Source organism: Cynocephalus volans, chromosome 5 (assembly GCF_027409185.1).
Source record: "Cynocephalus volans isolate mCynVol1 chromosome 5, mCynVol1.pri, whole genome shotgun sequence".
Lineage (NCBI taxonomy): Eukaryota > Metazoa > Chordata > Mammalia > Dermoptera > Cynocephalidae > Cynocephalus > Cynocephalus volans.
Window position 1 is genome coordinate 40,608,375 of NC_084464.1, and position 26,170 is coordinate 40,634,544.

The window sequence follows — 26,170 nt, forward strand, 5'->3', positions numbered from 1 at the left end:
CGCCCGAACAGGGACTTGAACCCTGGACCCTCAGATTAAAAGTCTGATGCTCTACCGACTGAGCTATCCGGGCTCCTGAGGACAAAGTGCCCTGATAGCCTAGTAAAGGCAAATACATTCGGTTATTCTGAACCTTGTTTTTCATTCATTCCCAGGCAACGTGTTAAAAATCAATCGCTTGCACACGTACCTCACATACTCAAGCCAAAAAGCAGTCGGTGGATCCCACTTGTACACTCACCAACCTCCTCCTCCCACCACAACCATTTGGATTCACTGTGGCTCTTTCAAAAGCCACCAATACTGCACCTCAAACAAAAGCCCAATCACACGGTGCGCTCTGGAGAGCTCACCTAGGGGAACAGCCCAAAGACACTCTCAAAACGGTTAAAAGGAGTGGAATCTTCCTACAGGCCACGGTTTTCGACTCACTTCCTTTAAAACACACAGGACTCCAATATCTGCTCCTACCTAGAGGACGCAGAGGCAAAGACACGCGGAGCTTCGACGCGTCCTACTTACTCATCCATCCAAATCCCGTACGTGCTTGAAGATCCACTGTCACGCCCCGCTCTCTCCGCGTTGCCAGCCCCGCGCTTGCTTCAGCGCTCTCCCCCGTCGCCCGTCTCCTCTCCCTTCAGCCCCGGCCCGCTCTGCCTCCGGGAACTCCGTTCATCCGTCCAGGTTCCGGGTTCTTGACTTTCTAGGCCAGGGGTTCCCAGACCTGCCAGATTTTGAATCTGAGGAGCTTTTTAAACGATATAGATTACTTACTGTCCGGTCGAGCTTAGACTGTGCTGTGGGGTCTTCGTCCAAAACTCATATCTGGGTTGACTATCACGCAAAATGGTGGCAGAAATCGGAAAGCGCCAGCCCTTTGCGCCTCGTCGTCGGGTAAGGTCTGAGACTCCAGCACTGCAAAGTGTCAGTCATTTCCTAGATCGTGCCCGTCGCACACGTCTTCTCCCTTGCTCTCTCCTCGGTCCGCGAGAATTCCGTCTGAAAGAGGCTGTGCACCCGACAGAAGCATTCTCCTTTCTCCTTACCCCGCCTACTGTCTTTCAAATCAGACCTTCGACGACGCAAAAAGCAGCTGCGGGGTCCGGTCCTGTTGCTACCATAGGTTTGCTCGACACACACTGTCGCTGTGCGTTTCGTGCCAGGTTTGGGGAATCCTTTCCGCTTCTGTCTTATCTCCTTCTCAAGGGTCTGAATCTCCCCAGGCAGCATTTAACTTGTCTTCTTTGAATCTTTCTGCTTTACCCGTGTCGTCTTTTAGGGAGCTTTGCAGGCAGAGGAGGAAGTTAGGAGAAAGGGGGCATGTGAAGACGTAAGAATATGCCCGCTTCCCGGACTATTCCTGGTGATGGGATGGACGTTCCCGCCAGAGAGTCTGCTGTAGAGCAGACCTTGGAGAGGGCTGACAGGAGTAGGGAGGTCCCGAAGCAGGAACAATGAATCCCAGAGTCCAAAATCAGACTCAGGACAAGCCGTTCTTTTTTGCTTTCCAGAAATACATATTAATGATTCCTAGTTCCCCAATTTTAATGAATCCTTTTCAGTCTTCATGCTACTCTCACTTCAGGGGCTTCTCCCCCGTAGTCACAGGAAAATCCAAATCTCCAGATGCAATATCTCTGCAGAATTCCAGACCTAGGCAGACAGTGCTTAGCAGACATCTTTATGAAGTTGTTTCGTAGACCTTTCAAATCCATCGCGTTCAAACTGTGCCAAAACAGTGAAATCCATCGCGTTCAAACTGTGCCAAAACAGTGATTGTGGCAGACACTTGCTGCTTTTCCTTTAGTAGCCGAAGGTTTTCTGTCTTCTCTTTCTATCTAGACCTAAATTTCCAAAGTCAACTTTTCAGGGTCTCTTCTTTGTACCCCCCTTCCAGCCTCCCGCCCCCAAAGCATTTTCTGTTCCGGGGATTAGGCGCAGTAGAGTTGCAGAGTACCAGCTGTGACGATGTGGGAAACCCGTGGTACCACGGAGACTGACCAGAGAAGGAGTGACAAACCCAAAGGTCCAAGCTGAAGCCACTTGAGGCATGATGGCCATACCAGGACTAGGGGTGGGGCTTGCAGGCCCCAGGTATTAGCTATTTCATTTCCCTGGGATGTGTCCAGAATTTCCAGGATGTGGGTTCTTTCAGGGATGACAGAGGCCAGAATCCCATTGCTCTTTGGAGACTTTTTATCTCTCATAAATCAAGGCACTGTTCACTGCCTTGATTTACCTGAGGCCATATGGGGGCTCCATGTTTCATCCAGTAAAGTTATGAGGTGTAAGAGGGAAAAGAAGCATCAGTGCTTGTGGAATAGAAAACACCAAGCGCAAATTTTTGTTTTCTGCAGGTTCTACAGGAGTCAAGGAAATGAAAATCAAAGAGGAGGACAACTAATTCCTCAAAAAGGAATTTGAAAGCAGTCTTAAGTTGGCATCTGCCCTGAAACTCACACTGCTTTGTAAAAGCGTGTCTCACCTGGGAGATTCCAAAAGTAACACCCACGGACAGTCTGATGCTTTAGGTGGTTATAGTCCTTCCTGGATAAACAGAGCATCCTGGGCTCTGGTGTCTGTGGAGTCACCTTTTTCATTTTCCTCTGTGAGTGGCTGACTCCTATCCTCTCCAGCTCTCCAAGCCTTTGAGAGACTAAACAGAGATCCTATTGTTTATTTCTACACACAAAACAAGCTTTACTCTCTTTTGTAAAATGCAGTTTTTACAGCTTTTCTACACCTTTGAAACACAAAATAGCATCCAAAAGGGAACAAAAATGAAACCGATTTTGTTACATCCATCTAATGTAGGACGATGCTTAGAAACAAAGCAGTTCTATAAATTTTACTAGCTCCTTGTTTATACCGCCAGGGTTTGTTTTAGGAAACACAAGAAACTTAGGGATCTATCTTTTCTTACGTTTCCTTCCTCATCCTCCCCCCCCCCACACACACTGACCCTTTGACTGCATCTATCTCGGGGATGTTTGGTATGCTGTCAACTCATGTATGTATTCCACTTTATAGTCTTACAGTTCTAAAAACAAGAAACTTGTTTTCCATTGGGCAAATGTAAAAATGTAAAAGGGAAGGAACTTTAATTCATTGCTCTAATACTCTTGTGGTTTTATTTCATCTTAGGTGTGTATGTGTGCAGGGTTTGGTGTTTCCTATCACATGGCGTGGGAAAATTTGCAATGAAAGTCAATTTACTATTAACCAAAATAACTGCGCTGCCAAAACCTGACATCCGGAAAAAACCTTTAAGACTTTAACTTAACCCCCTTCCAAATTGAACTATTCCTGCCAGCTGGTAACATTCGGCCCTCAAACTTCCAATTTTGTTTTCAGTGTTCACGTTGACAGTTTCTCCTTTTTTAGGCCCTGAGGTTTGTATTATCCAGTGATCTCCCAACCGCTCACCCCAAAAGATCTGGGATCTGCTTCTTCCACGTCAGTCTCTTGGGTTCAGTGTTCGATCGTGCTGGATGAACCGGCAGAGGGGGATGAGAAGGTAGGGGCAAGGTAGTCAGTAGAAGATTTTCTCTTGCCTGTTAAATGACTCAGATCTGACTGAGCAGATCTGACTTCTCAGAAAACAGCACAGGAAAAGAAAATTTCCACTGGCTGTTTCCTTTTCCTTTCATTCTTTGTCCATTCTTTCCTGTCCTGCTCTGGCCTGACAGGGATCTCAACGATCTAGGTGTTATAACATCGTGCTCTAACCAGCTGAACTAATTTGAACCCCAGGCCTAATTTGATCGGACCAACTATGGTTGCAGACTTCTTGCTTCAGAAGTAGGAGATCCAAGTGGAGATGATTCCTTTTCTTCTCTTCCTTTTGCTAAGTCCTATGGAATAGAAGTGGGAGAACACTAAAGGCAATCCATTGGACTTCCTTTTCCTGTGAAAAAACACAGGGAAAACACGAGGAAGGGTAGGTATGAAGAGAGCGTTGGCAAGGGTTTTAGCGGAGGAGCGGGGGATTGAACCAGGGACCTCGTGCATGCAAAGCACAATCTTGACCACTGAGCTACACCACCAACTGGTGTATGTCTTTTCCCTTGCACTCACTGAATTCTTTCTCAGCTTAGTGTATAGGGCCAATGATCTGCATATTGATGTCAAAGCCTTAGGCGGCTTCTTTATCCAAGAACTTCCATATAATATTCACAAAAGTATTTCAGGCAGGTTCTCATTTAAAGACTTAAAATACTGAACAAGAGTGTTTGGAGCATTTCAGATTCTTAGATTTTCAGATCAGAATGCTCAACCTATTCTATTCTCCTTAATGACTGTACCAATTTGTGTTCTCAGTAACAATGTAGAAAACAATGTAGAAAAGTGTTCCCTTTTCTCCACATCTTCGCCAACACTTATCTTTTGTCTTTTTGATAATAGCCATTCTAATAGGTGTGAGGCGATACCTCATTGTGGTTTTGTTTGCATTTTCCTTTTCCTTAGAGATGTTGGACATTTTTTCATACATCTGCGGGCCATTTGAATGTCTTTTTTTGAGAAATGTCTATCAGGTCCTTTGCTCACTTTTTAACTAGGCTATTTGTTTTCTTGCTATTGAGTTGAGTTCTTTATATATTTTGGGTATTAACCCCTTATCAGATGTATGATTTGCAAATACTTTCCCCCATTCCATAGGTTGCCTTTTTACTCTTTTGATCATTTCTTCACTGTGCAGAACTTTTGTAGTTTGATGTTATCCCATTTATCTATTTTTGTTTTTATTGCCTGTGCTTTTGAGGTCATATCCAAAAAAAATCATTGCCAAATCCAATGTCACAGAGCTTTTCCCCATGTTTTCTTCAAGTAGGCTTACAATGTCAAGTCTTGCATTTAAGTCCCTAATTCATTTTGAATTGATTTTTATATATGATGTGAGAAAAGGGTCTAATTTCATTCTTCTGCATGTGAATATCCAGTTATTCCAACACCTTTTATTGAAGAGACCATCCTCTCTTGGTATCTCTTTCAAAAATCAATAGACTGTAAATGAGTGGATTTCTTTCTAAGCTCTCTATTTTATTCTGTTCTCTATTCTGTCAATGTGTCTCTTTTTATGACAATACCATGCTTCAGCTTTGTTCTTTTTCTCAAGATTGCTGTGGCTATTCAGTGTCTCTTGTGGTTTCACACAGATTTCTATGAAAAATGTCTCATTGGAATTTTTTTTTCTTTTTTCCTGACCAGTAAGGGGATTGCGACTCTTGGCTCGGTGTGGTCTGCACCATGCTCAGCCAGTTAGCACACTGGCCATCCCTATACAGGATCCGAAGACGCGGCCTTGGTGCTAACAGTGCCACACTCTCCCAAGTGAGCCACGGGGCCGGCCCCATTGGAACTTTGATAGAGATTACATTGAATCTGTAGATCATTTTGGATAGCATGGACATTTTAATAATATGAATGCTTCCAATTCATGAACATAGGATTTTTTTTTCATTTGTGTCTTTTTCAATTTCTTTCATCAATGTTTTATAGTTTTCAGTTTACAGATATTTCCTGTTTGATTAAATTTATTCCTAAATATTTGTTGTTGTTGTTGTTGCTATTTTAAATTGCATATTTTTCTTGGATTCTTTTTTGAATAGTTTGTTGTTTGTACATAAAAATGCTGCTGATTTTTGTATGTTGATTTGGTATCCTGCAGCTTTATTGAATTTGTTTACTAGTCCTAACAGTTTTTTGATGGAGAGTTTGGGGTTTTCTCTATATAAGATCAGGTCATCTGCAAATGGGAACAATCTAACTTCTTTCTTTCCTATTTGGATGCCTTTTATTTCTTTCTCTTGCCTAATTGCTCTGTCTAGGACTTCCAGTAATATGTTGAATAGAAGTGGTAAGAGTGGGCATTCTTGTCTTGTTCCTGACCTTAAAGGAAAATTATTCAACTTTTCACCACTAAGTATAATGTTTGCCATAGGGTTGTCACATATGGCTTTTATTGTGTTGAGATATATTCCTTCTGTGCTTACTTTTTCGTTACCATGAGAAGATGTCAAATTTTGCCAAATGCTTTTTCTGCATCTTTTAATCATACAGTTCTTGTCCTCCATTCTGTTAATATGGTATACCATATCCATTGATTTGCATATGTTTGAACCATCCTTGCATCCAGGGGTAAATCCTACTTGATCACGGTGAACAATCCTTTTAATGTGCTGTTCCATTAGTTTGCTAATATTTTGCTGAGGATCTTTGAATCTATTTTTATTAGGGATACTGGCATGTAATTTTTTTCTTGTAGGGTCCTTGTCTGGCTTTTGTATCAGGTTAATGCTGGCCTCATAAAATGACTTTGGAAGTATTCCCTTCTTTTTAATTTTTGGAAGAGTTTGAATAGGATTGCCATTAGTTCTTTTTTAAATGTTTGGTAGAATTCAGCAGTAAAGCCATCAGGTCTTGGGCTTTTCTTTGGTGGGAGACTTTTTATTGCTGATATAATCTTCTCTTATTAATTATTGATTTGTTCAGATTTGCTGTTTCTTCATGATTCAGCCCTGGTAAGTTGTATATGTCTAGAAATTTATCCATTTCTTCTAGATCATCCAATTTGTTGGTGTATAATTTTTCATACTAGTCTCATGATACTTTGCATTTCTGTGGTATCAGTTGAAATATCTCCTATTTCATTTCTGATTGTTTTTATCTGAGTCTCCTCTATCTTTTCTTAGTTCGTGTATCTAAAGGTTAGTCAATTTTGTTTATCTTTTCAAAAAATAAACTCAGTTTTTATCTTTTCTGTTGCTACCAGTTTCTATTTCATTTATTTCTGCTCTGATCTTTATTTCTTTCCTTCTACTAACCTTATTATTTCCTTCCTTTTACTAACTTCCTTCTACTAGCTTAGTTTTTTCTTCTGATTCTGGTTCCTTCAGGTGTAACATTAAGTTAAGACTTATTTGTGACCTAGCTTATGCTCTAACCTGGGGAATGTTTTATATGCACTTGAGAAAAATGTGTATTCTACTGTTGTGGGCTGTATTGAAGTCTCCAACAAATATTGTAAAACTGCCTACATCTCCCTTTAGATCTATCAATTTATGCCTCATTTATTTTGATGGTCTGTTATTAGGTGATGCAATGTTCTGCATAGGTCTCTTAGGTCCATATGGTCTAAGGTGTAGTTTAAGTCTCATGGTTTCTTATTGATTTTCTGTCTGGATGATCTGTTCATTGCCCATAGCAAGGTATTGAAGTCCCCTACTATTATTGTATTGCAGTTTATCTCTCTCTTCAGATCTATTAATATTTGGTTTATATATTTAGGTGCTCCAATGTTGGGTGCACATATATTTATAACTGTTTTATTCTCTCAATGAATTAACTCCTTTATCATTATATGATGTTCTTTTTTTGTCTTTTGTGACAGTTTTTGACTTAAAGTCAATTTTATCTGATATAAGTATAGCTACCCCTGCTCTCTTTTGGTTTCCATTTGTGTGGAAAATCTCTTTTCATCTGTCCACTTTCATTCTGTGTGTGTCCTTTAAAGTGAAATAACCCAAAACTATGTATGATCAATTATGATTCAATAAAAGAAAGAAAGAAAGAAAGTTAAATGAGTTTCTTGTAGGCAGCATATACTCATATCTTTTCTTTTTATTGTTCATTCAGCCACTCTGGTTTTTCATTTATTTATTTATATTTTTGTTTATTTCTTTATTTACTTTTGTGGCTGACTGGTCCTTGATCTGAACCCATGACATGGTGTTACAGGGTTGTGCTCTATCCAGCTAAGATAACCAGCCAGCCCTACTCTATGTTATTTGATTGGAAAATTTAATCCGTTTACATTCAAGGTAATTATTGACAGATAAGCACTTACTATGCTATTTTGTTGCTATTTTGTTTGTAGATCTTCTGTTCTTTTATTCCTCTCCTGCTGTCTTTGTGATTAGACAATTTTCTGTAATGGTATACTTTGATTTCTTACTTTTTGTCTTTTGTGTATCTACTACAGGTAGAACATTATATATTAACAAAAGGTACAGTATAGCAAGAAAAGACAATTATAAACATTTATACACCTAATAAAAGACCATCAAAGTATATAAAGCAAAAATTGACAGAATTAAAGGGAAAAATAGACAGCTCTACAATAGTAGTTGGATACCTTAATACCCCATTCTCAATAATAAATAGAACAACTAGACAGGAAATACATAAGGAAGTATAAATGTGAATAGCACAATAAACCAACCAATCAAACAGACATATACAGAGCACTCTATACAACAGAGCAAACATTCTTTTCAAGTACACATGGAACATTTTTCAGGATAGACCATGAGTTAGGCCACAAATTAAGTCTCAATAGATTTATAAAGATAGATTTCACACAAATTATCTTCTCTGACTACAACAGGAATGACATCTAAAATCAATAACAGAAGAAAAACTAGAATTTTCACAAATTTGTGGGATTAAACAATGCACTCAAACAATAATGCATCTAAGAAGAAATCACAATGAGAAAATACTTGAAAATAAATTTAAACTGCAATGCCAAAATTTATGGGATGTAGCAAAGCAGTTTTAAGAGGAAAATGTATAGCTATAAATGTTTGCATGAAAAAGAAAAGGATTCCAAATCAACAACCTAACTTTATACCTTAAGGAACTAGAAAAAGAAAAACAAACTAAACCCAAATATAGCAGAATGGAAGAAACAATAAACATTAGAACAGAGATAAATGAAATAGAGAATAGAAAAATAATAGAGAAAATCAATGAAACCAAAAGTTGATTCTTGGAAAAGATCAACAAAATTAACAAACCTTTAGCTAGATGGGCAAAGAAAAAAAAAGGAAAAAGAAAAAAAGAGAGAAAAGACTCAAGTTAGAATGAAATGGGGATGTGATTATTGATTCTACAGAAGTAAAAAAGATTAAAAGGGAGTACTGTCAGCAATTGCATTCTAACAAATTAAAAAACCTAGATGAAATGGGCAAATTTCTAAAAACACAAACCAATCAATACTAAACTGTGAAGAAATAGAAAATCTGAATAGACCTATAACTAAATCATAAGGAGATTGAATCAGTAATAAAATGTCTCCCATCAAAGAAAACCCGTAAACCAGATAGCTTCATCAATGAATTCTAACAAACTTTTAAAGAAAAACTAACACCAATCCTTCTCAAACGTTTCCAAAAATTTGAAGAAGATGGTACATGCCCTAACTCCTTCTACAAGGCCAGCATTAACCTCATATCAAAGCCAGACAAAAGAATATCGATGCCAAAATTCTCAATTAAATAATAACAAACCAAATTCAGCAGTATATTAGAAGGATTATAGACCATGATCAAGTGAAATTTATTCTTGGAATGCAGAGATGATTCAGCATATTAAAATTGATCAATGTAATATATCACATTAACAGAATTAAGGAAAAAATGCACATGATCATTTCAATTGGTGCATAAAAAGCATTTGGCTAAATTCAACACCCTTATAGATAAAAACTCTCAACAAATTAGATATGGAAAGAATGTACCTCAACACAGTAAAAGCCTTGGATGACAAGTCCACAGCTAACATCACACTCAATGGTGAAAAGTGTAAAGATTTTTCTCTAAAATCAGGAACACGAATGCTCACTCTCACCACTTCTATTCAACATAGTAACTGGAAGTCCTAGTCATAGCAATTAGGCAAGAAAAAGAAAAAGAAGAAAAGGTGTCCAAATTGGAAAGGAAGAAATAAAATTATCTTTTTGCAGATGATATGATTTTATATGTAGAAAACCTTAAAAGTTCTACCAAAAAAAAAAAAAAAAAAAACCTGTTAAAGCTGATAAACAAATTCAGCAAAATAGCAGGATACAAAGTCAACACACAAAACTCTGTTGCATTTTTATAAACTAACAGTGATCAATCGAAAAGGAAATTAAGAAAACAATTCCATCTATAATAGCATCAAAAAGGATAAAATACTTAGGTATGAACCAAAGAAGTGAAAGCTTTATTAAATGAAAATTATAAAACATTTCTGAAAGAAATTAATGAAGATATAAATAAACAGAAAGACATTGCATATTCATGGAATGGAAGACTTAATACTGTTGAGATATCAGTACTACCCAAGGCAACCTATAGATTTAATGCAATCCCTATCAAAATCTCAATGTCATTTTTTGAAGAAATGGAAAAACCTGTTCTAAAGTTCATATGGAATCTCAAGAGACCCTGAATACCCAAAACAATCCTTAAAAAGAAGAAAGAAGTTAGAGGACTCACACTTCCTGATTTCAAAACTTACTACAAAAATACAGTACTGAAAATAGTGTGATACTGGCATTAAGACAGGCATATAGACCAATGGAATAGAATATAGAGAGTGCTCAAAGAAACCTTCCACACGTACAGTCAAATGATTTCCAACAAGAGTGCCAAGACCATTCAATCGAAAATACAGTCTTTTCAACAAATTGTTCTGGTAAAACTGGATATATCCACATGCAGAAGAATAAAGTTGGACCCTTACCTAACACCACACAACAAAATAAATAACTAAAAAGATATCTATGATCTAAATGTAAAGCCTAAAACTATAAAACCTTTAGAAGAAAGCATAAAGCAAAAGTTTCACAACATTGAATTTGGCAATGATTTTTTTGGATATTTCACCAAAGGTACTGGCAATAAAAGAAAAAATAGACAAATTGAATTTCATAAAAAATTTTAAACTTTGTGCATCAAAAGATATCAAGAGTAACAGGGCAACCCACAAAATGGGAGGAAATATTTGCAAATCTTATATCTGATAAGGGATTAATATCCAGGATATATAAAGAACTCCTAAAACCAACAACAATTTTTAAAAAGCAATTCAAAAATAGGCAAAGGATTTGAACAGACATTCTTCAAAAAAGAAATACAAATATCCAATAAGCAAGCCCTTGAAAAGATGTTCAACATCACTAATCATAAGGAAAATGTAAATCATAACTACAGTTAGGTACCACCTCACAACCTTTATGATGGCTATTATAAAAAAATAGCAAATAATAAGTGTTGGTAAGGATGTGGAGATTGGAACCCTTGTACACTGTTGTTAAGAATGTAAAATGGTGCAGTCACTGTGGAAACAGTATGGATGTTTCTCAAAAAATTAGTAATAAAATTACTATATGATACAGCAATTCCATTTCTGGGTATATGTACAAAAGAATTTAAAGCAAGGTCCTGAAGACATATCCGTACACCCATGTACCACAGCAGCATTATTCACAACAGCTAAAATGTGGAAGCAACACAAATGTCCATTGATGGATAAATGGATAAGCAAAGCGTGATATATACATACAAAGGAACATTATTCGGCCTTTAAAAGCAAGGAAATTCTGCAATATGCTACAACATGGATGAACCTTGAAGACATTATTCTAAGTGAAATAAGACAAAAAGAAAAATATTGTATGATTGTACTTATATGAAGTACTTAGAGTAGTCAAGTTACAGAGACAGAAAGTAGAACAGTGGTTGCCAGTGGCAGCGGGAGGAGAGAATGGGAAATTATTGTTTAATGGATGTAGAGTTTCAGTTTTGCAAGATAAAGAGTTTTGGAGATGAACGGTGGTGATGTTTGCACAACAATATGAATGTACTTAATGCCACCAAACTGTACACTTAAAAATGGTTAAGATAGTCAATTTTATGATATGTGTATTTTACCACAATTTCAAAAATTGTGTGTGTGGGGGGGTAGGAATAATTAAATGTATGTTGTGGGGAAGCCAGGAATAACCGAGGGTATTGCATTCTGTCTCTCTCTGCATCAGTGCTTAGATTAGTGCCTTTGGGAAGTGGATGCAAGGTGTTTGTGTACTTCTGCAAATGACCTGCAAGCCAATTATTCATTCTGACAAAAATAGATGACCTTTTATAGGGAAAACTGGAAACTGAACGGAGACCTTTAGTTTGTCCACCAAAAACTCTCCCAACTGAGCTTCCTGAGCACACCAGAGCATTTCTACAAGTAATTTTCTCAACTGTCCAGTTTGGATGCTTCAAGGATGCTTGAGAGAAGTTGTTCCCCATGTTGTGCCCACCCACTCCCTCATCTAGAAAGAGCTGGGATCACAGCTTTCCATGACTGGACTGGTGACTGAAATGACCTTTTTCATGTCAAGAGTAAGTGAATGGATGTGGAAGGATAGAGAAGAGCAGGGGGAAAGAAGGAGGAGGAGGAGAGGGAGTAGGAGAGGAATTCTTTGTCCTTCTCGGCCTGTTCTGTGTATTGACATCGGCATAACTTGGGGGGGGCGATTCTAAAGGAGATTGAGGGCTTGCTTTCTTTCTCCCCCACCCACTTCCCGTTGGTCTTTTTCCTTTATTTTCACAGCTGAATATTTAGCACTAATTCATTTCAATTGCACGGATCTTAATTCCTCTCAACCTGGATGCTTCGACACCGTAGTAATACTTAGAGAAAGGAGAGAACAGCCTATTCGCTTTGTCGTGCTGAAGCAGCCAAATTGGAAGGAGTCAAACCCAGAGAATTTAAAAGCAACGCTGAAGAAACGTGGAGGTGCCGGGGATTGAACCCGGGGCCTCGTGCATGCTAAGCACGCGCTCTACCACTGAGCTACACCCCCTTCCATGCAAAGCTCAAACACCCTGTATAATTGGTTACCACCATTGTCTGCAGGCGTTCCAAGCTTTAAGCTAAATGTTACAGTCTATCCCGTTTAATTTTGCGTTTCTGAAACCCTCAAGTTGCCTTCTGAAATGAATGAGTTCATTAACGTTACCAGGATCGGACCCTCCAAGGACCGCTGCTGACGAACTTCCCGAGCCCCAGGTGCTGTCCGCCGCCGAGGGGAGTCTCAGGATGGAATACTCTCTGAAGCGTCACCCTCGTTCCTTTCTGTCTGCAGTGCTCCCGGAAAAAGATAAAAGGTAGTGCCGAGGAAAACAAAAACCAGCACCAGGAGAGCTGCTCAGGATATCTAGTTCCAGGTGGAGAGAGAAGACCAAAGTGGAATTAACTCACAGTATCAGCGTGAAATGAAGAGCCAAGAGTGCGTCAGTCACAGCTTCGTCAACCGCCATGCCCGGCATCCTGGTCAGGACACGGGGACGCGGCGTTGTGAGGACGCCAGGGACTCAGGCCGGGAAACAGGACTAGGAAAGGCGCTTCCGTCGACAGAGCGCCTCTTTGGTACAGAATCCGTTCCACAGTGAAGCGAACACAGAGGAAGCAAAAGAAACGAATTCACCTTTAAAAGACTTTCTTTACAAGACTTCCCTACGCCCGGGCAGGTCCTCAAACCCTGTCTGTTCCTGGGGCACAGAAACCAGACGATTCTCACCTTTATTGAACACGTGTGCCAAGTCAACCCAGGCACGTGCTTTGGAAACAATGTGGCGAGGGGGCAGGGATGCATATAATCTTAAAACTTCCCAGATGATTCTGCAAATCAGCAAGGTCCGGTTACTACTAGACTAACGTAGACAGATGAAGACGAGGAAAGCAGCAGAGAGCATCACGACGCGAGAGCGGGAGAGGAAGCAGCGAAGAGAGAGCAAGAGAACGAGGAGGTGACAACAAGAGGGTTTGGGCATGGGACTTTACACACCGAAAGGATTGGGGTAGGGAAGTACTTGAATAAGGACGTACCCCAGCTCCCCATCTTCCCTGCGTGTTCACCAGGTAGAAGTCTCCATTCTTCTAAGCGAAGTAGGCTGAAACGTAGGTCCCACAAACGTAGGTCCCAATTCGTCTTTTTCGTGCCAGGTTACCGTCGTTTGAGAGCTCCTCGTTGCTCTTTTTCTCGCTGGAGAAACAGTCTGAGCCTTTTGCTGGGTGTTCGTAAGGTTGAAATTTTGTTTTCAGTGCAATAGCTGCTTGAATCCGCAGTTTTACAAAGTCCAGCAGGAAAGCCACGTCCGGACACTTTCTTTACTGCTTGTCTCAACGAGAGTCTGAAGAGCAAGAATTTAAACAGAAAAAGTTTGGTTTGCAACAGCACTGCAGAACCGCACTATGTAATTAAACTGTACGAGTCCTAGTCTCATACAGATTAGTTAACGGGATGAGGGGACAGACGGCATTGAGAGAACAATGCAGCTGACACATAATTTAGATTTCAGGGTTTGGGAGAATGAAAGAGGAAAGGATGCTTTTTAGATTTCCCAGTCTTTTTCTTGTGTAGATGAGATGGTTTTCACCAAGCTACAGAAAGAGGAGCAGACTTTTTTGCTTGTGGTTCATAGGCTGTTATATTTTTCCTTTTGGAGGATTGGATGAGAACATAAGAAAGAGAATGCATTTGGGTTTGAACTTGGTAAATTTATGATGCCTGCAAATTTCAGATGCAACTTTGAGATGATGTCTAATAAACATGGTGATCCAAGAGATGACAGATTGAAGAAAATATTTATCTGAAGATTTAGCCAATTGTGTGGTTATGGCAGAGAGGGCCCCTGGACAGTAGGCGGAGAGAGAACTGGAAAGGGTCCATTGTGACTTGAAGAGAAGGAACTCATCAATGGTATTTTTTAAAAAACAAAGGGATAAGCTTTTCCACCTAAAGTAGAAAACTCTGAGATTCATACTTGTGGTGACTTAAAAAGAAACTGAGGCCAAATACATATAGCAAGGATTTATTGAGCCAATATTATGATTGCAATTGGAGAGACTCATAGTTCAGGTCACCCTGCGAAATGCACTTTGAAGAGGGCCAGCAGGGCTTAGCATTTTAGAATCACAAGAAGGGGAAAGGATCAAAGAAGACAGAGAGGACAGCCCTGCCTAATTACACTATCAGGTTTTCTATTGGTTATACATAACATATAGATTTGGGATTGTTATTACTTTACATCCTACGTGGGACCTAGGGTAAAGGAGACAAGAAATATTCTAGGTTATTTTATGGCTTTCTGGTGCTGTTAAGTCTGCTTCAAAGTAAAAATGGTCTTATGATAAAATTTTCTAAGACAGGTTGAACATGACTACTGACTTATCCCAGTTCTCACAAGGCATTATAATTTAGCTGACCTCATCAGAGCACTTTTGTTTTGTCCTGTTTTGTTTGTTATCACTTGTTAACATTAAGTTACAAGAACTTCCTTGGAAGACCCAAGTAAAACCAATTTCAAGTTACCAGCTTCCAGATGAGGTGATTTTTATCTATTCTGTGTTCCCTCTGCCCTTTTAGAGGCTTTTCCTCATTCGCAGAAATCCCATGGAGTCATTATTGAAGTAGAACTTTGTACTTTAAGGCCTGGCATTAACTTCTTTCACACCTGGCCTAGAAAAAGTCTTATCAGCCAGATTAGAAAGTGAGGATAAGGAAGAGGAAAGCAATAGGTCTCAAGGAAAGCATTAGACAAATGTCACACTCAACGGTGTATGTCAGGGATCAGCAAATTTATGCTGTAAAGAGCCAGAGAGTAAATATCTTAACTTTGATTGCCATAGGTCTCTCTTTCAATACTTGGTTCTCTTGTTGTAGCAGGAAAGCCACCACAGACAGTACAAAAGTGCAAGAGTGTAACTGTGTTTATGGACACTGAAATTTGAATATCATATAGTTTTTACATGTCATGAGATTTTATTCTTCTTTCAATTTTTTCCGTCAACTGTTTAAAAATGAAAAAAATTATCTTCAGTTGGTAGACCTGCAAAAAATAGGCAGCAAATGAGATTTGGTCTGCAAGCCATAGTTTACTGACCCCTGCTTTAAAGAATCTTTTAAAATCTGACTTAAAATGAAGACAAATTTTATAAGAAAATTCTGATTTTATTATTCATTTATTCATTTATTCATTCATTCATTCATTTATTTATGGGTTTTAAACAGAGTTGCATTTTAATCACCAAGCTAAAGAGATAGCAAGAAAACAGTGACATTATCACTTGAAGTTTGTCTCAGTCTACTGTTCCCCACCTAATCCGACACCCTTAAATCAATTCCAGCAGAAAGTCAAAGATATTCATGGATCAACCTCCAAAGCACACCAAGGAAAGTGCTAACACCGGACAGAGAGAACCACAATGGCATTGCTGTGCTTTTTAGTGGAAGTAGAATATTTTATTTAAACTTTTGAGATAACAAAACTGTACAGAACTGGGAAACCTTGTAAAATTTTTGTTTTGGTAACATGATTCACTCTATAAACTTTATACGTGTGGCACACTGTAAGGTTTAAAGAATAAAATAAGCAAGAGAACTCCATAATGCACTTTAAATAAGAAACACTGCATTATAACTTTTACAAGCACAAGGTTCCTTAAGTTTTAAGCAAGTTTAGTTAACTCTCATCACTCATGAAGTCTTCAAGTAGGCCAGCTTATAAACAAACAAGCAGCACAGTACAAGTGACTCTTACTTAATACATGGTTCTTAGGATAAATATGTTTATACTTTGACTGAACAGTCACATGGATATTATAAAGATGGTGATTATATAACACTACTTGGTGAAATTTCTTGCCTTCCTTTATGATTTCTTCAGTCTTTTTCTTAGTAAACAAAAGATTTTCTAAAAGGTCTGAATCTTCTAAGTATAGCTCATCTCCTGGTAAAAGCTCGACCGTCCCATCAGCAGTTAATAATGTGCACATTGATTAAAGTCCTAAGTTAAACCTTCTAAACTTGTCATAAGGGTTCTAGAGGTCACGTGTTAGTTCGTGCCTTCAGGAGGTGCCAGGTAGTGGAAAAGGGAAAAAGCCAGAGGAGAGGGGACTTTGATGTAGATCAGACTCCTTTGAAGAGGAGAACGAAAGAAAGGGGGTTGGATGTGCAGAATCTGGTTGCTAGGCCAGTGGTGAGTCCTATAGCCAAAGGCACCGGTTGGAACAGTCTAGCAAGAATGGATCTGCCTTTAGTATCCTTTTGCTGAGAGCAGCTTGTGAAAAGCGTAGCTCAGTGCCAAAATGGTGACAGATTCAGAGGGCAGGAACTGGGAGCATTTGCCAATTAAGCTCCCTGCAGTGGGAGATATGAGTGGCGCATTTCTATGGCCGCCACAGGTCAGATACATTTTTGTTTTCTCTCCACAAAAAAATATTTAGGTCGTTTAGTTCCGTTTAACTAAATTACACTATAATGGCAGATATGTTTTAAAAGGTTCTCCATCCTCTTTTATATTCCAGGCTAAACTGCAAATTATTTTTGCTTCTGTTACAGTTCTTTCTTTTCTGTTGTCTGAATAAAAAAATTTAATTGTCACCTCTGTGACCTTTAACATCAGAAGTGATGCTATTGCTCTGTAATGTATCAGATTGAATATAATTACCAATATCTATAATTGACTTAAAGGTCTTGAACTGATATTAAACATGGCTACATTTGTTACTGAGAAAATTTCAGAATAGAACAAACTTCATAAAGATTAATAAATATATAAATACATATTTAAACACATATATGAAGTTTCTTAAGATGTCCAACTGATAAGCTTATGAATAATAAAAAGAAAAAACTAATAGTTTAGTAAAAATTGATTGCTAAATAGTCTGCTTTTAACAAAAAGGAAAAGAATATTCTTTGTCTTCTGTAAAGAACAGAACCTCCTCATCTCACAGATTTAATTCTTTGAGAGGTTATTCCTGCTTTAACCTTTTTTCTTGATTTATTTTGAAGAGAATTTCTCATTAAATTTTTTTAAAACTATATTTCCTAATAATTACTTCCTGCTGTATCTAATTTAAATATTATTACTCCAATTGTTTTATAGATGATTTTAATATTTTTATTTTAGATACCTTTTGGGGGGGATTAATTTTCAATTAGGATATAAAAGTGTTCAGCAACAATCATGTTCCTCAGTGAATGGTGCCAGGACAAAGAAACATACAGTTGGAAATGCAGGGCACTTCCTCTACTTCTCTCTTTATAGCTATTCATGTTTGAGTTTCTTGTAAAATGTCTGTTGCTGAAAAACATGTAAGTTGCCAGCAGCATAGAAACCCCATGCTCCCTTTCTCCACATTGCCATACTTGTTGCTGGAACACTGATGGTAAGCTCTTTGAAATGCCCCCAAAACAAAATCCCACATCTGTGTATGACTTGGCAGCTTCCCTCTTTTGAAACCCATGAGCTTCTTCTTCACTGGTATGACTAATGCCAACTTGGAGTCCTGAGGATCTGCTGTCTTCTTCTAATCTTAACATCTTATGTGACCACAGTATGATTATCAAACCTAGGAAAGCATCAATGGGTATACGAGGAGGCAGAGGAACAGAGCATTTTCTGACTGATTTTTCTACTGGTCTCTTCCCTCCACCTCAATCCTCACACTAACTGCATTGTTTTCATCCAACAATGCAGACTGATGGCAGTCGGTACCAACCCTTTCTAGGTGACTGGGTGGGTGGACATTGAACAAAAGAACAACGGCTTTCAATGAACTATCATTCTGTCAAAAATGATAGATGAAAAAACTAAGGCAAGTCTGTTTTAAATGAATTAGATAGGCTACACATGCTGAAATATTTTATACTATCCAATTTTCTGTATTTCCTCACTCATCCCATTTTACTTCTTTTTAAATATATCAGTGAAATCTTTTCTGCAAATATCAGTTATCATCAAACAGAGGACACCTTATGGAGAAGCAAATTTGTCCCAATAATATCCTTTATTGCATTTTTTCCAAATCCAGGACCACTTCATGGTGACACAAGTAATTGTCTTACCTCTTCAGTCTCCTTGAATTTGGAACAGTTTCTCAGCCTTTCTTTGTCTCTCAGGACATTAACATTTTTTGAAGAGTGTATGATGGTTAATTTGCATAATGTGTTTCAATTTTCATTTGACTGATGTTTCCTCCTGATTAGATTCAGATGATGCATTTGGGGCCAGAATGCTACAGAAGAGATGCTGCGCCCTCATCGAGAGGAGCATGATGTCAATATTTGCAGTATGATAATGTTAATTTGATCATTTTGGGTAAGATATTTCCTGCTGCTCTTCATGGTCAAGTTAACAGCTTCATAAGAAATCTGTGGGGAAACACTTTGAGACTACAAAAATGTTTTGTTCCTCATTAAATTTTCACCCATAGCTTTGGCATTGATTGATGAATACTGCCTGAATCAATCATTACATGATAGTGGAAAACGATGACTCTGTCATTCTTTCCACTCTTATGAGTTGGCATACTGCTGTAAGGAGAACTTTATTTTCTTTCTCTTTTCCTTTTTTCTTCTTTCTTTCATTTTTCTTTTTTATCAGTATGGACTCAAATATTCTTATTTTACTCAATAGATTATATTCATTTATTGTTCAATATTCCTTTTAATGATCAGTGTTTCCAAGATCTGCCTGGTACGTCTTGTGTTCTTTTGAGCATGCCATCATCTTTGGAGCACTTTCTTACATTCTGGCACAGAAAGATGCTCTAGGCTCCTCTTGTACTTTCCCTGCCTGGCCAGTCTTTCTCAGGACAGCAAATTCACCCAGTAGGCTTGATTCCTTTTAGTAGGGATCCATATTAAGAAACCAAGATACAGGGCTAGTTCTGCTCATTACTGCAAGGTTGTCATTGTTTCTGGGCTCTTTTGGCAGAGAGAGCTTAGTCAGGACTATTCTTTGCTTCCTCTATTAAAGTTTTGTGTAGCCCTTCTCTCTTAGTGGGCAACTGGATTCTAGCTGCAACATATTTACACATTTGCTTAATCCTTAAAATACACACAAAAAAAGTCATACTTGCTGCACTCAGCACTACAAAAGTAGCACAATAAGTAGAATTCAAGATTCGTTTGCAGTTCTTTTGTGTCTAGAATGTAGATATAAGGTCAAAGTACTGTGTAAAACGTTTCCTTGGGCTAATTCTCTTTTTTCTATTCAGTGTTATATTATTCATTTGAAATAATTTTATTTTTTTATTTGTATTTAAGTTTAGAGTACTTTTCCTCTATTTTTGTTAATTTGATTTTTAAATTTGACTATATAAAGCATTAACATGATTCCAAGGGACAGAACTATACAGAGGTGTCACTCGAGAGAAAATTTCAAGTTGCAGGATATTATTATATCTTGGTAAGCTCAGGTGGAGAAATGGAAGCACCTTTCAGGCACCTTCTCAGGAGCCATCTTTGGGATTGGTTGACAAAAGTGGATAGATCCTAGGAACAGTGCCCTTCTGTCTAGCGTTAAGTTATGCTTCTCTTTATGTAGCTCTGAGATAGAATGCAATCTAGGGATTTCAGGAATAACAGAGTAGTGTGTAAGGGGTTTTTGTATACTAAATTTCAGGTCCTCAAAACACACAGGTAGATAAAAAGATGCCATTAAAATGTTCACAAAGGAGAGGGGTGTAATTCAGTGGTAGAGCCTGTGTTTAGCATGCATGAAGCCCCAGGTTCGATACCCATCACCTCCAGCTAGAAAGCTCTCCTTCATAAAATTCAGTTGGATGAGGAATTCGGGCTCCCCTGAGGGGAGAGGCTAAATGTCAAAAATACTTTGTTGGTTCCCCACTAAATGTCAGCAGTGTTTTCCTATCAAATTTCTTAATTATGTTGGGATTCAAGGAGATAATCAATACATGTTTTCTCAGTTGTTACTTTTCATGTGCTATAGTCTTTAATATTTTATTTTATTTAAATTGACAACATTGTATGTATATGTCATGAACAATATAAAATTGTGAAATATGTGTACAATGTAGAATGGCAAAATAGAGCTAATTAGCATATGCATTACCTTACATAATTACCATTTTTGTGGTAACAACACAAAATCTACTCTAGCTTTTTTCAAGGATACAGCACACTGCTTTTAACTATAGTCATCATATTGTACAATAGATCTCTTGAATTTATTCCTTCTATCTAAGTGAAATTTTGTATTGTTTGGCCAACATCCTGATGCCCACCAACCCTTCTCAAAGTTATTTGTTGACATTTTTGTTATCTACCCACTCTTCCAGCCACTCTGAGAAATCACTGTTGTGTTGGCTAAAAGTCTTGTATTCCACAAAACTAAGTAGTGGGAAAAACTAGAGCTCTGAGAGCAGGAAAATCAACTTGACTTGTTGGTTGTTTTAGACAATCTTCACTTCATCTTTTCTACAACTCAAACAAGCATCAAGAATTAGTTCAAAAGGATTTGTTCCTAGATTTGGGTTAAAGTTTAAAATTAGGAGGCTGGAGCAGTTGAAAAAGTCAACCTGATCTACTACTTGGAAAAATGCAGTGTTCCTCCTGTAGGATGAAGAACAGAGGATTGATCAGTAAAAAAGGACTGGCTACATAATTTGTCCTGCCGAGGGCCCTGGGAACTGTTAGTCACAGACCCATGAAGTTGGCCCTGATGACAGGTACAGGAGAGGTCATCCCCACCAAAAAAGCAAGCCACTTTCTGGTTTCCTTGCCTGCTCCTAAAAGATAGAGTAGATATTCAACAATGCCAGTTTTAAGCTGAGGAAGCAGAAGATGCTTATTTATCACAAAGACTTGCTGCTCTGTCCTGTGCTGTTTGGATTCTGAAATGAAAGAAGTAACAAGGATGCAGGAAAACATCCTCCTACTTGTCCTGACTCAGACTCTGGGTATGGTTGGGAGAACTCCACCTCTTGAAAAGGCTGAAAAAGAAAAGAAAAAGAAAGAAAGAAAAACAAAAAATAAATGGAGCAGGAGTCCTAAGCATTTATGGAACCACCAAAGGAGGGCACAGACATAGCTAACGAATGAGCCAAACAGAAACTTACTTGGTTGCAGCTTCATTTTTATTTTAAAAACATTTTTTCGCAAAGAAATTCTGTTGTGATGAGAAATGTCATTTTTAATTTTCTATTCTTTTTTCTGACAGCTGCTTTCATGTAAATTGGGAATATTGTGACGAGTGCTCAGTTCCGTTAATGTTCACGTACGTTGAATTCTTTTAGCAAAATTATGGCGTCATTGGGTTCCATTTCTCAGCGTCTTTGGAGATTATGAAAGACGAAAGAATTTTACAAGAAGAGAAAACTAAGAAACCCCATGAAATTTTTTCTTTCGTTTTCTTAATTTTCTGAGCTGAGTCTGGGCAGGATGTGAAAGAGCAGAAAGGGTTTTCATTGAATGAATCCCTGTCACCTCTCTTCTGTCTCTCTCCTCCGTCTATCCACCACCAGAAACTGGATGCAACAGCATAGGTGGAACACAACAGATTCCAAGTCTTTCTGAGTAGGTAAGTACATGGGACATTTAGCAATACTTAAGAAATTGGAAACCTAAAAACGAAAGTCGAAAACAGAGGAAATATTGTAAGAGAAACGGAAGAGCAATATGATCTCGTTTGGCCGAAATAGCTCAGTCAGGAGAGCGATAGACTGAAGATCAAATGGTCACTGGTTCGAGCCTGGGTTTCTGCACGGCGAGTCCTTCGGTCGACCTTAAAAGCGAGGTGCTGCCCTGTGAACCGGGAATACTGTGATGACTGTTTCGTCTGGCCAAGTCCATGCACGTTTCACCTAGTGTTAGCGTATGTTGTATCCACCTTAGCAGAAATAATAGCTTCACTGCATAATAAATCTGTAATTCAATAACAACTTATTAGTAATAAAACACACTTGTTTTGAAATGCACTGATGATTAAAAAATGTTATGGTACAAAGATGGGCGTGACACCGAAAAGCTGGTGGAACTGCGATTTGTAGTGTGCACAGCAGGAGTGCGGAGGGAATAAAGCACCACATACCATCTCTACCTCATGCACACTGTCGTTGTAACCCTAAAGCAGCCACAGATAAATGAGTGAGCTGTGTTCGAATAAAACTTTACATACGGACATTGAAATTTGAATTTATGAATTTCACGTGTCACGAAATACTATCCATCTTTCAATCTTTTAAAATGTAAAAACCTGTGCTTCAGCATGGCGCATACTAAATTAGGAATGATACAGAGATTTGCCTAACACCTATGCAAGGATGACACAAATTCATGAAGCCTTCCACTTAAATACTAAAACAACCATTTTTAGCCCTTGCTTGTAAGCAATAGTAAAACCAACTAGGATACCGGATACCGTCGCAAATATCAGAATTTTAAGGGTAATCAGGGTTTTCAGTAGCCCTCCACGCCTGCCTGAACAGGGACTCGAACCTTTGTTCCATTGATTTATAGCTTGAACGCTTACCAACTGAGCTACGCGGACTTACTGGTTCAGTAACCGCACATATATTCCACTAATTCGTTTGTAGCTCTTGTTGTAGTCTGTAAATCCCCTTTGAAATTTCAATGCAAAGAAAATCCCATTAAAAGAGATGTATGTAATCGCTAACTGTCAAGAATGCTCTGTTTTCCTCCCTCCTCTCTTTTCTTCCATCTGTTTAGGCGTCCAGAATGAAGGCTGTAATGTCCCGTAAACAAAACAGAACAAAACGAAAGTCACTGAGGGTATTAGTTCCTTATTCATCACTCATTTCCCTGCCTTTTCAAAATTGTGCAAGTCTAGGAACTACTTGAATCACTCCCAGTGATGGTCTCCTAAGGGTGAAAGAAGAGCTGGTGGCACTTGCTTTCTGTAACAGATCCACGATCTAAACATTAAGTCAACTGCCTTAGAAAACCTGAAGTATTTGTACTGCTAATATCTGAAAGCAAGCCAGTGTGTCAACTAATTATAGTCAAACTAGATTTACTTACATTGCAATGAACCCTTGAGAAACTGAACTTCTAAAGCAAAAAGCCTGTATACCACTACCACTCTTCTGATAACTGCTCTGCATAGAAAATTAGGACACTCTGACATTGTGAATTTCTGCAGCTTAAAGGATAAGATATCCAGTTATGAATCCAAAGGTTAAAAGTTCAAGTCCCTTTAGCAGATTTCCCTTTTGACTACTATTTTAAATTTGGCCAAGTGATAGGAGCTGCAATGACTATATTGAAGGGACATGGTAAAGATCAAAGGAGATCATGCATGGAAATGCACTACCAAAACTCCAGACCATGGTATAAAAATCTGTTTTCCAGTAATCCAAACTCCAAATAAGAAAGACACGACTGTTACCTCAACTGTAAACTGGTAGAGAGGAATAGAAATTCTATAAATATTCCAAGGAAGTATCAGAGTCATAATGGCAACTGCAAGAATCTCAGGATTCAAGAGTTACAGGCTCACTCACTTGTTTACCAAAAATACACATTAGTGAGCTCTTAGTCTCTCAATCCTTACTGCCCTCTTCAGTCCTCACTATACCAATACTCCAGGGGTCCTCTTCTTTAGCCATATGAAACATCACCAGTTCCAGAATCAGGTATCAGATGGCTTAGCATACATTTTAACTATACTGTCCCTTAGGCATCTTTATCATACTCAAAGCCAGTTCATCTCCCTTTTCTAGCCCTAGCAAAAATTCCCAGTGTGCACATCACCAGGCCAAAAATCCCACTCCTTCCTCTTGTGCTTTACAGGTACCTTGGAAGTTGGCACTGCCATGTACAGAAGCCAAGTTACCATTACCTGGTGGCCTTCCTATGTGCATTGCTCCCTCTTCCTCCACTTCAAACTAATAAGTTTCCAATTCTATCTCCATAAATTTTCTGACTTTCCAGTCAGTCTCCTCCTCTTCATCTTTAAAACTACTCTTGGGTTTATTCTCAGGGCCATTGTAAGGACCTCCTTAGGTTAGGGGTCTCCCATGTGTGGCTTCCTCTCTTATGCTAGGACATACTAGGCTACATAATTAGTTGTGATTAATTTTATGATAGCTTTGGCTTCCCCCACTCACAGTTCTGCACTTTAGACTCTATTGAGCCAAGAGTAGAATTACACAGAGTAGAAAACCCCACTGCAATTGCCCAGAAGAGTTCATTCCAGAGAACATTGGCTTTTAATAGGCTTCTGTCTATAAGTTGAAAATGTGATGGTGGATGGGAGGTATTCTGAGCCCAGAACAGATTTGAAAGTTGAACGCTCAAATTCAAAATCTGATCCTCTATGCCCTGAGATAAACAGACACAGGGATCCAGCATCTCCCAAGGATCTACTCAAGGAAAATAGTCTTTACTGTCTGCCTTTCTCATCCTTTGCTTTGCTTTCCACCCACAAGTCCATAAAAATCAGCAGCTCCCACCTATAGTAGCAATAGTCAGACTGAGAGCTGCTGGCTGATCTTGCTTTTTTTTTTTTTTTTTTACATGCAACACTGTTTCTACCACAAATGCAGGAGGAGGCTTTCCTGCAGCTCTTTCGAAGCCACCAAGACCAATGACAAACATTGCAAAACAAACAAAGCAAAAAACCCCCAAAAAACACCTAAATCACAGGAGGACCCTTCAAAGTGCTCAGCCAGTCTATTCACAATGGAATGATCAGAAAGACACTTCCAACTCCAGGAAAGTGTTGGGAGAAACAGCCAGATTTTGCATGTGGTGGAGGGAGGAAGAGGGGAGAGAAAGGCTTTCAGTCAACTTCCTGTTGGAGTGAAAGGGTCTTCTTACCACTTCCTTAAAGGAACTGCAGGAGAAATGGGGAGCTTGGACATTCAAATGCTACATGTTTTCAAAGTCACAGGCCCAAGCTGTCTTTCCTCCTGCTCCTTCTCCTCCACAGCAGCCACCTCTGTCCCTCAGCCCCTGCTGCATACCTTTCCTCAAGACCCCAGGCATCATTCTGCTCACCCCTCTCCCCCCGTGCCAACGTCCCTTCCAGGTGAGGTTCGCCAGCACATTATCTTGCTCATTTCCACTCAATTTCACTCTACTTTCTGGACTGGTGTTTCCCTAACCTGGCCGACCATCAGAATCACCTGGGGAGGACTTTAAATTTTAAAGCTTCTTGCCCTTCCCTCCGTACTTGAACTTATTCCGGAATTGTGTGGTAGACCCAGGAATCTCTATGTTTATAAAGTTCTCAAGCCATTCCCCAGGTTTAAGCACTTCTGACATTTGCCTACAACATTTATGTGCCTTTTTCTCTCTACCTGGGGAGGTTTCTTGTGGCTGAATTTGCTACTCACCGTAACACCTTGTTAATATATTTTTAAATTTATTTAAAATAAATAAGTATAGTTTAATATATTGATATACTTTAATATGTATTTTTTCAGTGGCATCCCCAGCACCAGCTGTGTCCTCATGGGCTGGGAGGAGGCTGACCTGTGCTGCAGAGGGACTGGGGACCCGGTATGAGTTATTTCTGTCTGCAGGAACATAGGGACCTCGCACCGGCAAGAGAGGTCTGAATGAAACCTTAGGGTA

The 26,170-nt window shown here is 38.8% G+C and overlaps 2 non-coding genes across 2 annotated transcripts; both read right to left on the minus strand.

Moving 5' to 3' along the window:
• TRNAK-UUU (transfer RNA lysine (anticodon UUU)) lies at positions 1–73 on the minus strand. Its single transcript has one exon. It is a non-coding gene; the product is annotated as a tRNA-Lys (tRNA).
• Positions 74–12,550: 12,477 nt separating this feature from the next.
• TRNAA-AGC (transfer RNA alanine (anticodon AGC)) lies at positions 12,551–12,622 on the minus strand. The gene has a single exon. It is a non-coding gene; the product is annotated as a tRNA-Ala (tRNA).
• Between the last annotated feature and the right edge of the window lie 13,548 nt (positions 12,623–26,170).